The sequence below is a fragment of the Dasypus novemcinctus genome, chromosome 26, assembly GCF_030445035.2.
Source record: "Dasypus novemcinctus isolate mDasNov1 chromosome 26, mDasNov1.1.hap2, whole genome shotgun sequence".
In the NCBI taxonomy this organism is placed as follows: Eukaryota; Metazoa; Chordata; class Mammalia; order Cingulata; family Dasypodidae; genus Dasypus; species Dasypus novemcinctus.
In genome coordinates this window covers 56,678,269-56,692,049 of record NC_080698.1, presented here as the reverse complement: position 1 = coordinate 56,692,049, position 13,781 = coordinate 56,678,269, and positions in this window count along the sequence as shown.

Sequence of the window (13,781 nt, the reverse complement as noted above, 5' to 3'; positions counted from 1 at the left end):
GGAATGAAAGTATTTTGCATACAGAAAAAAATCTATCTTTTGGGGTCCAGGGGGTGGGTGTGGTGGTTTAGGACTGCATGCACCCCAGTGTGGCGGGTTTGGAGAGCTAATCCTTCCTGTGGGTGTAGACCTATTGCAAATAGGACCTTTTGAATAGGTTCTTATAGTCAGGCGTGGCCCAGGGTGAGTCTTAACCCTCTCACTGGAATCCTTTATAAATGGGATGAATACAGAGAGAGAGAAGCCCATGGAAGCAAGAAGGGGAAAGCAACAAAATTCGGAAGAGAAGGGAGAGACCAGCAGGCACATCGTGCGCCTCGCCTTGTGACAGAGGCGCCCAGGACCAAGGGCAGCCGGTCTTGGTGAAGAAAGCGTCGCCTTCATGAGGCTTTGATGGCCTCAGAACTGTAAGGGAAGAAATCCCCATTGTGTAAAGCCGGCCCATCTCACGGTGTCTTCTTTGAGCAGCCTGGCAACTAAAGCAGGTCCCTTTAGACCAAGAGGGGAGAAGGTCTGGCTGGAAACTGGTCGCCCCAGACAAACCATTCCAAGCTGGGGTCAGATGTGGCCCCTGAGCTCTCTCTTGTGAGAAGCCCCGGCTGCTTGTGAGGGCACCGAGCTGCTAAGGGTAGGGCTGGCTCGGGCCAGCTGTGTGGAAGGCACTGAGGTCCGTGCAAGCTCTGCCAGCCGCTGCGAGGAATTCCCGAGCTCTGTCCGGTTGCGATGCCTGCTTGGCTTCCTTCTGTGAGGCCCCAGGCCAGCATGGAGGGTGGAGGCACGGTGTTCTCAGCTGGCCTGCGAGAGGGAGGAGCGGGACCCAATGCTCTGGTGGGGTCCCCATGTCTCAGGGCTGTGCAGTGGGGAGACTCCTGGGGGCACTGAGCCCTGAGCTGGGCAGCTCCGGACGCCCGTTTCTTTGGCAGGGAAGCTGGTTGCAGACCAGTGGCCCACAACCAGTGTGGCCCGTGGCTGCCTCATTTGGCCCACACAGCGCTTTAAAAGCGGAATTGGCGACTGATATTTCAAATGCAACGAAGTGGCATTACAGGTGCCCCCTTTGCAGCTCCTTTTGAGAACTCAGCAGAGCTTGCCACCTTGGTGCATACTCCGCCGGGCAATGTGCGCTGGGCTGAGATGGTAGACCACCAGCCTTCCACAGCCCCCACCTTTCCCTCCAGCCCACCTGGCTCCTAGATGTTACTGGAGTTTGTGAACCCCACTCCTTTTGGACTGATTATCGCTGCTGTCGTTCCTATTATCAGTCAGAAGGACCCCTCACTATGCACATGATATCATTGCCTCATTATCAGTGTCACTCTGCGGGCGGGTCTGCTTAACCCATTTTATAGACGAAGATACCGAGGTCCAGAGTGGCTGAGCTATTCGTCCCTGGTGGCCCAGCTGCTCAGTGGCAGAGCTGGGGTTCAGGTCTGATCTATATGCCCTGCTCCACCCCACCGCCAACTCCCAGCCCTCAGGGTGACTCAGTTTTGCCCTTGCACTCTGCCCCCTGACCTGTGACCTCAGCATTGTGTCTTGGTCTTCTTGGGAACAGCCTGCTGTAGTAACACTTGCCCCAGAAGCTGAGGGCCCTGGGGCCTTGGGTCCTGGAGGGGAGTCAGGTCCAGCCAGGGGCTGAGCAGGGCTGGGAGAGGAGCAGGGGCTCAGTCAGGAGGCCCCTCCTCCTGCAGCACCGGGCGCTGGGGGGCAGGTAGCTGGCTCCCACCGAGCAGGGGGCTGCGGCCTCCCTCCTCTGCCTTCAGGAGGAGGCATTCCCCTGCCCCGGGCATGCTGCGCAGGGGCTCCTGGGACAGCCCAGCGCCCACTCCTGGGCTCCTGGGCAGCGCTCCGAGCCCAGCTCTTCCAGCTCCCTCCCTCTGCTCTCTCCACTCTCCTCCCGGCCCCTCCGCTTCCCCGGTTCCCTCTCCTGCTTTGCCCTTCCTTCTCTCCCTCCTTTACGCTCCCTTCCCTCTGTCCTCCCGCCCCCAGCTCTGACTCTCTCCTCTGTCTCTTCCAACACCGTCTCCTTCGGGCTCCCTGTCAGTCTGTCTCTTCTGTCTCCCCCAGTCTCGGCCCCTCTGGATCGGTCTCTTTCTACCTGTGTCTGTCTGTCCTTTTTTGTGCACCTGTCTCCCTGCTCAGTGTCATCTGCCTGGGAGCTGCGGAGTCCCTGGCCCACATGAGCCTGTCTCCCTGGGTGGATTTGTCTCTTTATGCCCAAGTCTTTCTTCTTGTCTCTCTGTCTCTGCATCGGTCTGTCTGTCTCTCTGTGTCCGTATCAGGGTCTTTCTCTGGGCGCCTGTCCTTCTGTCGGTCTCAGGCAGCTGAAAACACCCCCCGCGTCCCATTTGATGTGCAGTTGTGAGATTCCCTTTGAATATTGCAGGAGCGAGTTGACGGTTGCCAAGGGAACAGGTCAGGAGAAATAGGGGGATGGGGGTAGACCGGGATCCAGGGGGGGGTGCGGGTGCGTTTTTCTGTTTTCATCTTCTTTGGTGCTTTCCTTTCTCCAAAGCAGGGAAAAAAAGGGTGACAATTTAAAATGATTTTTCAAGAATCAACACGACAGAAATAATGGGTCCTAATTGTGTTGGACTCAAAGCCAGGCGCGGAGAGTGGCAGCTCCCCCTCCTGCTCTCAGAGGGAGTTAATGGCTGGCTCCTGGCAGTGGGGGCGATTAGAGGGCCCCTGCCAGCCGACTGCCACCACCTACGGCCAGATTCTCCAGCAGCCCTCCGTGAGATCTCAGGGCCCCTGAACCTGGAGTGGCAGAGCCGGGCGCAAGATGGCAGCTTTTGGCTGCCTGCTGGCCTTTTAGCCAGGGCTGGGAGCTGGGGGCAAGGAGTGGGCGGAAGAAGAGAGCTGGTTTTGGTCAAGCACGTCCCTGGCACGCATCTCGGCTCTTCCCAGGCAGCGCTGCAAAAGCATCCCTCCGCTCTCCTCGGCTTGGCCCCACGTCGGTTGTCGTGGAGATCCACCGACACAATGCTTGGTCCAGTGCCCAGTGGCACAATGCCCGGAGCTGGCCTTGCTGCCTCCACACCGGTCCCTGCCATCAAAGTTAGAGAGGCGGACGATCCGTGAGTTTGGACTGGACTCGAGGCCTCTGCTTCCAGGGTTGGCACTGTCGTTGCATGAACATGAATTACTTGTCATGTGCCAGAGGCCTCTGTGAGCAAGACGGGGCCAGCCTGTGCAGAGACACAGATTAGTTATTAGCAGTGAAGATGGTTACTTAACAGCTGCAACGACAAGTAGGCCTGATTAACTGGTGTTTTTTTTTTTGGGTGTTTAGCATGTTCAGACACTTTTGTAGGCTCTTATTCATTTCATTCCTACAACAAAACTTTGAGGCAGGCACTATTACTATTCCTTTTTGTTAAGAGGGGCAAGTTGCAGAATGCATCGACTCCAATACAGAACTGAAAGTGCAATGGTTGAAGGCAGGGGTGAAAGAGAAATGGAAACCTATCTATGCTGTTGGCATTGGGATGGTGGAACGAGGAAAGTTTCCTCCACTGAGGTCTGGTCTGAGTCTTGAAGGATGAGTAGGGGGTTTACCAGGTGGATTGATGAGTGAGTGGGTTTGGAAGGTGTGGCATACCAGGCAGAGGGAACACCATCCCAGGCCGAGGGAAGAGCATTTGCAAAGGCATAGAGGAATGAGGATGCAAAATGATTTCAGAGAATTGGGAGAACTCTAGGCCGGTGTTGGGATGGGGTGGGGGGCATGCTGGGGCCAGATGATTAAGAGCCTTGAAAGGGGTGAGGACTTTGGGCAGGGGGCATGGGGACCTCTGGAGAGACCTAAGCAGGGAGCTTCTTGGAGCGTTCAGTCCCTCTACCTCATCAGTTTAAGAACGAGCTAACCTCAACGGCCACCATTTTAATTTCTGGCTGTGCTCTAACAAGCTGCTTTTGCAGCATCAAACACTGCAGAGAAGCAGTGCAGCTAAACTGCAGAAGCCCAAGTAGGTATTTCTAAACTGCTCCTCTCTTCCACCACCCCCGTCCTTCCTGCCTTCTCCCTCAACAGCTGAGGCACGTCCTCTGTTGCACCTCCCTGTGCCTGCTTTGACCTGCTCTACATCCCATCATCCTATCTGTGTTTCCCTCGCGCTAACAATGGTGCATGTCGGGGCTTGGCAGGGGCAGGTGCCCTAGTTTGCTAAGGCTGCTCAAAGCCTCCAATTTTGAGGCTGCGAAAAATGTCCCAATCAGGGCATCATCAGGGTAATGCTTTTCCCCGTAGACCAGCCGCCGGCAGCCCTGGACTCCTCTGTCACATGGCAAGGCACGTGGCGGTGTCTACTGGGCTCTCCTTTCTCTTCCAGGTTTCATTGCTTTTAGTTTCTGGCTTCCGTGGCTTTTTCTTTCTTTGTCTGAATTTCATTCTCCTATAAAGGACTTCAGTAAGAGGATTAAGACCTACCTTAAAAGAGGTGGGTCACATCTTAATTTATGACCCTACTCAGCAAAAGGCCCTGCTTACAATGGGTCCACACCCACAGGAATGGAGTAACCTTAGGAATGTACTTTTCTGGCATCTGTAACACTTCAAACCATCACAGCGGGTTGCACAAACAAGAGGCTGGGGATGGGAACGCTGCCCTGCCTTAGAGCCTCATCTGATCTGTGGTCTCCCCTTCTGAAGGCCCCCTCCCCTTATCAAGCCCCGGTCCCCTCAAGTTCTGGCTGAAGCTTCCGGGGCATCTCAGGTTTGTCTCTCATAATACTCAGTGGGATCTCCCTAAAAGCTGGAGGCCCAGAGTTTGGAGGTCCCAGGAAACCTTCAAGGAAGTGGGTAAGGGCGGGAGGTGGTCGTCGCCCAGTGCCTGGGGTTAGGGGAGGAGTCAGGACTGGAGACCAGAAAGGGGAGAAAGACTCGGGCTTGGGGCTAAACCCTCCGGGGGAGGGGATGCAGCTGGGGAGGGAGGTGGTGCGTGAGGGCAGTGGGGGTCCCGGTGTCAGGGGAGGCTTCTCTAAGGAGGCGCAGGTCCTGGCAGCTGGGGAGGCCTCGGGAAGGTGGAGGGAAGGAAGTGAGCCCCTCCCAGGCCTACCGAGGGCCGGGCCTTCAGCAACCAGGACCATGTGAGCAGGACGGCTGCGACACTGGCCCTCCATCCTAGGTTTCTTTTGGCATATGGCCCCGCCTGAGACTTGGGTAGCGGCCTGACTTACAGAGATGCTTCTGCAGAGATGACGTGTGTTCTAGAGGGACAGCGCCTGGAAGTCTTCGTCCACCATTGCGCCCTCCTCCAACGTCAGGCTGGCCCGGCTTCCTTCTCTGCGCGGCCGCAGCAGGCCCTCTTGTCCTCTGGCTTCCAGCTGGGTGTAGAGGCACCAGCAGGAGGTCAGAGGGTGGGCGCAGAGTGCGGGGGTGTTTATTCCCTGTCGCCCTCCCTGCTGGGCATGGGTTTGCCAAATGGCACAGCACCCCTGGGCACCCCTCTCCCATACTCTGGGCTCTGGCTTTCCCTTTCTCCTCTTGTCCCTTCAGGCTTAGGAGGGTGTTCTGGTTTTCTCAGCTGCTCAAGAGAATACTGTGGGGAAGCGGATGTGGCTCAACTGATGGAGCTTCCGTCTACTACATGAAGGGTCCAGGGTTCAAACCTTGGGCCTCCTGACCCATGTGTGAGCTGGCCCACGCTCAACGCTGCTGTGCACAAGGGGTGCCCCATGTGCAAGAAGTGCGCCCCGCGTGAAAAAAGCGCGCCTGCCCAGGAGTAGCGCCGCACACACGGAGAGCGGATGCAGCAAGATGATGCAACAAAAAAGAGACGCAGTTTCCCAGGGCCACCAGATAATGCAAGCAGACACAGAAGAACACACAGCGAATGGACACAGAGAGCAGACAACGGGGGGAAGGAGAGAGAAAGAAATAAAATAAATCCTTAAAAAAAAAAAAGAGAGAATTCTGTGAAATGAGCTGGGTTAAACAATGGGAATGTATGCACTCCCAGTTTCCCACGGCTGGGAAGAAGTCCAAATCCAGGCCTCATCAAGGCGATGCCTTCTCCAGAAGACAGTGGTGCTCTGGCCGCCGGCGATCCTAGGTCCTGGGCTCCTCTGTCCCATGGCAAGGCACATGGCAGCATCTCCTGGTCTCTCCCTTCTCTTCTGGGTTCCGTCGATGTCATTTCTTGCTTGCCGTGGCTTTCTCTCTCTGTCTGCATTTCACTCCGCTTGTAAAGGTGTCCAGTAATAAGATTAAGACCCATCCGACTGAGGTGGGATGCGCCGTAGCTCATCAAAAGGTCCGCCTCACAGTGGGTCCACGCCCCAGCCGGCTGGGGTCCCACAGCTTCAGACCATCGCAGAGGGTAAGCTTCCTCTCTGCTGGCCCCAGAGGGCTTCAGGATTACGCTTTGGCTGCCCTTCACCCTGCCCACACTTTGCAAATCTGCCCTTCATGAAACTCCCCTCCATTGGAGGTAGCCCTCCGTCTCCTCTTGGGGCTACAAATGCTGTGGGAGTTGGCCGGAGGCGCTGGGCGTGGGCAACGGCAGGGGACTTTATCTTGGGGGTCAAGACGTCTGTGCCTTTTGTCGCTGCAGGGTTTCGCCATTGATTTTTCAGAGGATCCCAGAACGAATCACAAAAATGCCAAATTATACAGCTCAGCTCAGAGACAATACTAGACCTCCTCATTTACCTTCTTCAGCTAGATTATTTTTCCTCCTTCTCTTTTTGGAGAGAGGTAAAATTGGGATTGTTTCTCAAAATGTGCTCATTCTTATACCACCTCCACAATTTATGCCATATCTGCATACCACCTGTATGATTATTTATCTAATAATTTTCTCTCACTCAGCTTACATTTTAGAAAAGTCAGGTGTGTATAATTTACATAATTTGAGATGTAATTTACATACAGTAAAATTTCCCCCATTAAAGCATACAGTTTCATGAGTTTTGACAAATGCACACAGTCGTGCAACCAAGATATAAAACATTCCCACTCCCCCAAAAAGCTCCTCATGTGTCTTTGTCATCAGCTCTGTCGGCCATCCCCAGCCCCTGCAACCACGAATCTGATTTCTGCTCCATAGTTTTGCCTTTTCCAGAATGTCACATAAATGGAATAATATAGTATGTGGCATTATGCGCTTGGCTTCTGTCACTTAGCAGAATGCTGCCGTTAACCAAAACCACAATGTATTCGTTTGACTGTCCAACATTCTTGTTTTTATAGATTGTGTTTGCATGCAGTGATTCAACAAATCATTAGCTTCGCTCTCATTTTAGAGTGTTTTTTAAAGAAAGATTTGTTGAGGTATAGTTTACACACTGTAGAATACACCCTTTGTGGTGCACGTTCTGAGAGTTTTGACAGATGTCTGTAGTCATGTAGCAACCAGCCATCGCAGTGGAGACAGAGAACGTTTGCCTCACTCCCCGACATTCCCTGGTGGCCCTTTGTGGCCGATCACCTCTCCTCCCTGCCAACCCCAGGCAGCCACTGAGCTGACTTCTGCCTCGACAGTTTTACCTTTTCCAAGACGCCATAGGAATGGAATCATACAGTGTAGCCTTTTGAGTCTGGAATCTTTTCACTGTGCATGGATTTGAAATTTGTCCATCTTGTTGCATGTATTAATATTTTGTTCCTCTCTCTTGCTGAGTAGTATTCTATTGCATGGAGGTGCCAATATTTGTTTATCCCATTCACAAATTGATGAACATTTGGGCTGTTTCCAACATGGGGCTATTATGTATACAGCTGCGATAAATATTTGTGTTCATGTCTCTGGCCATATGTGTTCGTTTCTTTCCCCTAGGAGTGAGATTGCTGGGTGCTATGGTAAATGTATGTGTGGTTTTATGGTAAAACTGCCAAACTGTTTTCCAGAGAGGCTGTCCTGTTTTGCAATTCCCACCATCAGTATGTGAGCGTTTCAGTTGCTTTGCGTCTTCTTCAGCATTTGGTATTATGAGTTTTTAAGATTTTAGCTTTCTAAATGGGTGTGAAGTGGTATCTCATTGTGGTTTTAATTTGCATTTTCCCAATGACTAATGATGTCGAACATCTTTTTAGATGCATATTTGCCATCTGTATCTTTTCTTTGAAGCAGGATCTGTTTAAATCTTTTGCCCATTTTTATTGGGTCATTTGTCTTCTTATTAAATTGTTAAGAGTTCATTTTATATTCTAAATATCAACCTTTTGCCAGGCACGTGTTTGGCAAATATTTTTTACCTGTCATGCCTGCTTTTTCATTCTCTTCAATGTCTATCAAAGAGCAGGAGTATTTAATTCTGATGAAGTCCTCAAGTCACTTTTCAAGTTTATAAGTGTTGTTTCACAGCTTTAAATGGAAAATCCACATTACTTGCCATACATTGCTGTATCAGAAATGCTTTTGCCAGAAAGTGACAGAAAAACAACCCAAGTCCCAGGGGCTTCAGGAGTAAAGACACATGCTTATCCCACAGAACAAGGAGTCTTGAGAAGGCAGCCTCTCACCAGAGTCATCAAGGACCCCGGCTTTTTCCATCTTCCTGCTCTGCTTTTGTAGCATGGTAACTTTTTTTGCCCTCCATCTTGTTGCTTCAGGTCACCAGATAGTTGCCTAGATCCAGTCATCACACCTGTGGTTCAGAATAGGATAAATGGAAAGGGGCAGACAGAGCATGACCCTGGGAGTGAGTTCCTCTGTAAATATGGCACTTTGGCTCCTGGCTAGCCTCACCCTAGTCCTGGACTTGGCTCAGAGCTGGAAAATCACCTGCCTCTCTTCTCTCTCTCTCTCTTTTTACTTTATTTACTTATTTCTCCTGCCCTCCCTCATTGTTTGCACTTTCTATCTGCTCTGACCATCTTTTTTTTTAGGAAGCACTGGGAACTGAACTTGGAAACTTTCATGTGGTAGGTGGGTGCCCAACTGCATGAGACACATCTGCTTCCCCACCTGCCTCTCTTTTACATTATACTAGCTCTTCCAGAAGCTCCCCTGGCAGACTTCTGCTTATGTCTGATGGCTGGTACTCAGGCACATGGCCATTTCTGACTGCAAAGGAAGCTGAGAAAGGGGGTATTCCAGCATGTTGCAGGGAAAATGGAGAAAACATACTTCTAAGTGAAAATGAAGAGCATTCCCATGAGTTTAGGAAGCAAACAAGTTATGTGCATCAACAGGGAGTTGAAGAAGGTCAACCACCACACCAGGGAGCCAAGAGTGCCTACAACTGAAAGCAGGAGAATTGCATCCATCATCCATGTGGAATCTAAGCCCCTCTTGATATAGATGTGGAGTGGATATGGCCATTCTAGGGTCCACAGGATGGAGGAATAGAGCATGGATTAGAGTGGACTTACTGATATTGTACTATGGAACTATTGTGATTAGTAATGGAAGAAATTGTAGCATCTATGTGGAGAAAGTGGCCATGGTAGCGGCTGAGGGTAGGGAGAGGGAAGAAGAGATATGATGTGGGAGCATTTTCAGGACCTGGAGTTGTCCTGGGTAGTACTGCAGGGACAGATGCTGGTCATTGTATGTCCTGCCATGGCCCACTGGATGGACTGGGGGAGAGTGTAAACTACAATGTAAACAATTATCCATGTGGTGCAGCAGTGCTCCAAAATGTATTCACCAAATGCAGTTAATATACCATGATGATGAAAGAGGTTGTTGATGTGGGTGGAGTGAGGTGAGGGGAATGAGGGGTATATGGGGACCTCTTATATTTTTTGAATGTAACATTTTAAAAAAATAGAGAAAAAAAAGATCATCTAATGTGTAACTTTGAAATCACTGGCTTTCTTTACTCACACCTGTTTGTCCCCAGCTACATTTCATTTTTTGTGACCCTTCTTAAAAACTATGCATTATATGGAATTGTAATTGACACAGAATAGCCAAAACAATCTTGAAAATGAACAAAGTGGAGGACTCACACTTCCCAATTACAAAATTGAATACAAAGCTACAATAATCAAAACCATGTGGTATGGGCACAAGGACAGATATATAGACCAATGGGATAGAATTGAGAGTCCAGAAATAAGCTCACATATTTATATCCATTTGATTTTTGAAAAGGGTGTCAAGACTATTCAAGGAGGAAAGAATAGTCTTTGTAACAAATGGTGCTAGGACAACTTGATAGTCACATGCAAAAGAATGATCTTGGACCCCTACCTCACACCATATTCAAAAACGATCTGAAAGTGGATCAAAGACATAAGAGCTAACACGATAAAACCCTTAGAAGGAAACACAGGGGAAGACCTTCAGAGCATTGCATTAGGCAATGGTTTCTTAGATAATGACACCAAAAGCATAAACAAAAAAGAAAAAAACAGATAAATTGGACTTCATCAAAACTCAAAACTTTTGCATGTCAAAGGATAGTATTAAGAAAATGAAAGGACAACCCATAGACTGGGAGAAAATATTCATACATCATATATCTAAGTGTCTGGTATCCAGAATACATAAAGAACACTTACAATCCAACAATAAACAAATAACCCAATTAAACAAGGGGCAAAGAATTTGAATAGAAATTTTTTAAAAGAAGATAGACAAACTGCCAGTAAACCCATGACTAGAAGTTCATCATCATTAGCAACGAGGGAAGTGCAAATCGAAAGCATGGGAGATACCCCTCCATACCCACTAGGATGGCTATTATAATAATAACAAAGCATAGACTAGCAAGTGTTGCCAAGCATGCAGAGAAATTGGAAGCTGCATACATTGCTGTTGGAAAAGTAAAATGGCACAGCCACTGTGGAAGACACTTTGGTGGTTCTTAAAAAAGTTAAACATAGAATTACCATGTGACCTGGTCATCCCACTTTCTCAGGTCGGTACATACACAAGAGAATTGTAAACGTCCTTGCACAAAGACTTGTACACAAATGTTCAGAGCGGCATTATTCATAAGAGCCAAAAAGTGGATAAAACCTGAGTGCCCACTGCAGATGAATAAACAAAATGTGGCACAATCACACAATGGATATAATTCAGCCATAGAGAGGAATGACGTTCTCAGGCATGGTACAACGTGGGTGAACCTTGAAAACAGTGTGCTAAGCGAAAGAAGTCCACAGAGGGTACAATTCCATTCATAGGAAACGTCCAGAATAGGCAAATCCAGAGAGGCAAAAGTAGATAGTGGGTGCCGGGGCTTGGGGGGATGGGGCACTGGGACTCACAGCTAACGGGCAAGGGCTTTCTTTTTGGGGTGCTGGAAATGTTCTGGAATTAGACAGTGGTGGTGGTTGCACAACCTTGTGAACGGGCTAAAAATCACAGAAATGTGCACTTTAAAATGGCAAATTTCATACTGCTTGAGTTATCTCAGTAAAGAAAAGAACCAGGCAATATGGAGAGGCTCTGGACTGGAAACTGGGAGAACAGCTGTTTCACCTGAGAACGAGGTATTTTCTTCCCCCCAAAAGAGCCAGTGGCTGGAGCAGGGATGCAAAGGGGAAGAGACTCAGAGGGAGCCTCCAGAGCGGGGAGGGAAGCCCCTGGCTGCCTTTGGAATGTGGCAGAGGCTCCGGCAAGCTGCTGCGGAGTTCCCGGCTCCGGCTGGGCTCCTCAGCCCTAGAGACAGGCATCTCCTTGGAGGAGCCTGTCCAGCCCGGTGCAGGCTGCTCCCGCAACAGTGCTCGGAGCCTCGGAGACACGGGGGGTGCCAGCTTCTGGGCTGAGCCCCGAGACAGACAACCTGCCGTCTCCCCCCTCCCTCTGTTTGCACAGCCTGGCTCCATCAGCGGCGAGGTGATGCTCTAATTCCCTCCAAACAAATGTTTGGGATGTGGAGTTTTCCTTCAACAATGAGCAGTGGCAGACGGTGAGAAATCTGCTTGCACCTTCAGGGGGTGGGTAGGGGGAGCCGCCCCGGGGCGCTTGCCAGCGCTGAAAAGTCTTCCAGCATCCTTGGCTGGGGGATGACGGGCTGGCGACGCGGGGAGGAAGACGATGCCGGCCCCTCTGCTTTTGGGGTGGCCGTCTGGCAGTCAGCTGGCGGGGGCTCCTCCAACGGTCCTGCCGCCAGCGTGAAGCCAGGGAGTCCGGGTTTCCTGCCCTCTTGTGGGTGACCTCGGGCCACACGTTCACCCACCTGCGTCCGTGGGAAGCGGACATTGCACGAGCGCTGAGAGCATGGGGTGCTCATTGAGGAGCGGCCGGGGCAGCAGCACCCCTGGAAGGGAGAGGAGGGAGCAGGAGTGGGTGGGGAGAAGTCCAGCTGTGGTGCAGGCTCCACGACAGGGGCACCCTGGAGCGAGAGTGGCCTGTCAGGGCGGCCCTGGCTGGGTGGAGACGGCCGGGCCTGCCCTGGCCAGCCTTGGGATGTAGGCCGCTCCTCCTTGGGTGGCAGCTCTCTGCAGCTGGGGGCGACCCCTGAAGAGGCTGCCGGCTCCAGCCCCCGGGGAACGCGCTGCTCCTTCCCGAAGGGGGTGGGGCTCTGGGTGCGGCGTCCACAGCGCGCAGCTCTCAGTCACGTACGGTCTTGGAAGACTCAGGTGAGGAGCTACGGAAGACTTTCCTTTCTGACCCCTGCCTCTGGGCCGAATGGTAAGGATGCAGGAAGGGACAGGGAGACAGCTCACACTCGCGGAAGGCCTCCTGTGGCTCTGGGTCCACAGCCCACTTCCTCAGGCCTCATTTCAGCTGGCTGCCCCTGGGGTGCTTTCCAGCCCGGATGAGATGCCCAGGTCCCGTCTGTCTCTGTGCCCTGGCACCCAGCACCGATTTGCCCGGTGTGGAGCAGGCACAAAATCTATCAGCTGGAAGGATGGGTGGGCGCTGAGCCCCGGGGTGGCTTCACGCTTCAGCCCAACGGCTGCATCAGTCATGTCCACGTGTTTCCTTGGGTTAATGCCCTTCTTGCCAAATGCCCTACGGCAATAGGGCATGCCAGAGGTAATATCTAGGTCTTTTACCGTCTTTTAGAACACACAGTTACTGTGATTTTTTCCTTAAAGCCAACGAGTAAAGCTGATTTTCATCTGAGCAGATATCGACGTTTCACGATGAACAGAAACAGCACAGTGGCCTTTCCCCGCATTTTTACCGGCTTGGAAGTCCAAGACCACCGTCAGCCCACCCTCCACGAAGAAGCCTCCCCCCTTCCCCACCCCAGGTGATTCTGTGCACCGTGTGCAGACACGCCACAGTGAGACACGTGCGGTACTTACCAGGGCTCTTCATCACCCAAGTGATGGAAGAGGCAGCACAAAAAGGCTTACCTGACAAAGAGAGGGCTTGGGTTCCTGGAACTGAAAAGCCCCCTGCTCTTCCCTGCTGAGACTTGATCCAGGGCACCCACGACATCACCAGGGGCCCTGGTTACTGTTGTCCCCGCCCACGCCCTTGGCGCTCTCAACTTCATTCTTGGGGTGCACCCAGAGTTTTCCTCCTGCTGCCACCCCAGTGCTTGCCCTCTCACAGCCCTGCAGGCAGGGGCAGGAGGGGAAAAGTTTTTCCCAGAATTCAAACTTCTCATTGGCTCTGGAGCAGGGGGTGGGGTCTAGTCCTGCAGGGAGGGGTCCCCGAGGGCCCTGCTGTGGGGTCTGGCTCTCTTGGCCCCCACCCCACAGCACAGGGTGGACACAGACAAAGAACTGGAGTGTCTTCTGAGTGAGTGGATTGGACTTGTCAGGGCCAGATGCAGCGGTACGTGGGGTGGGCAGGGTCCTGGGGCTGGGATGGAGGGATGCTAGAAGGTTAGATCTCTCTCGTACACGTAGGCAGTTCAGAGCTGACATGGCAGCTGCACGATCTTCAAAAACCCCGATACCTTCCCTGCTGTTGCTCCTC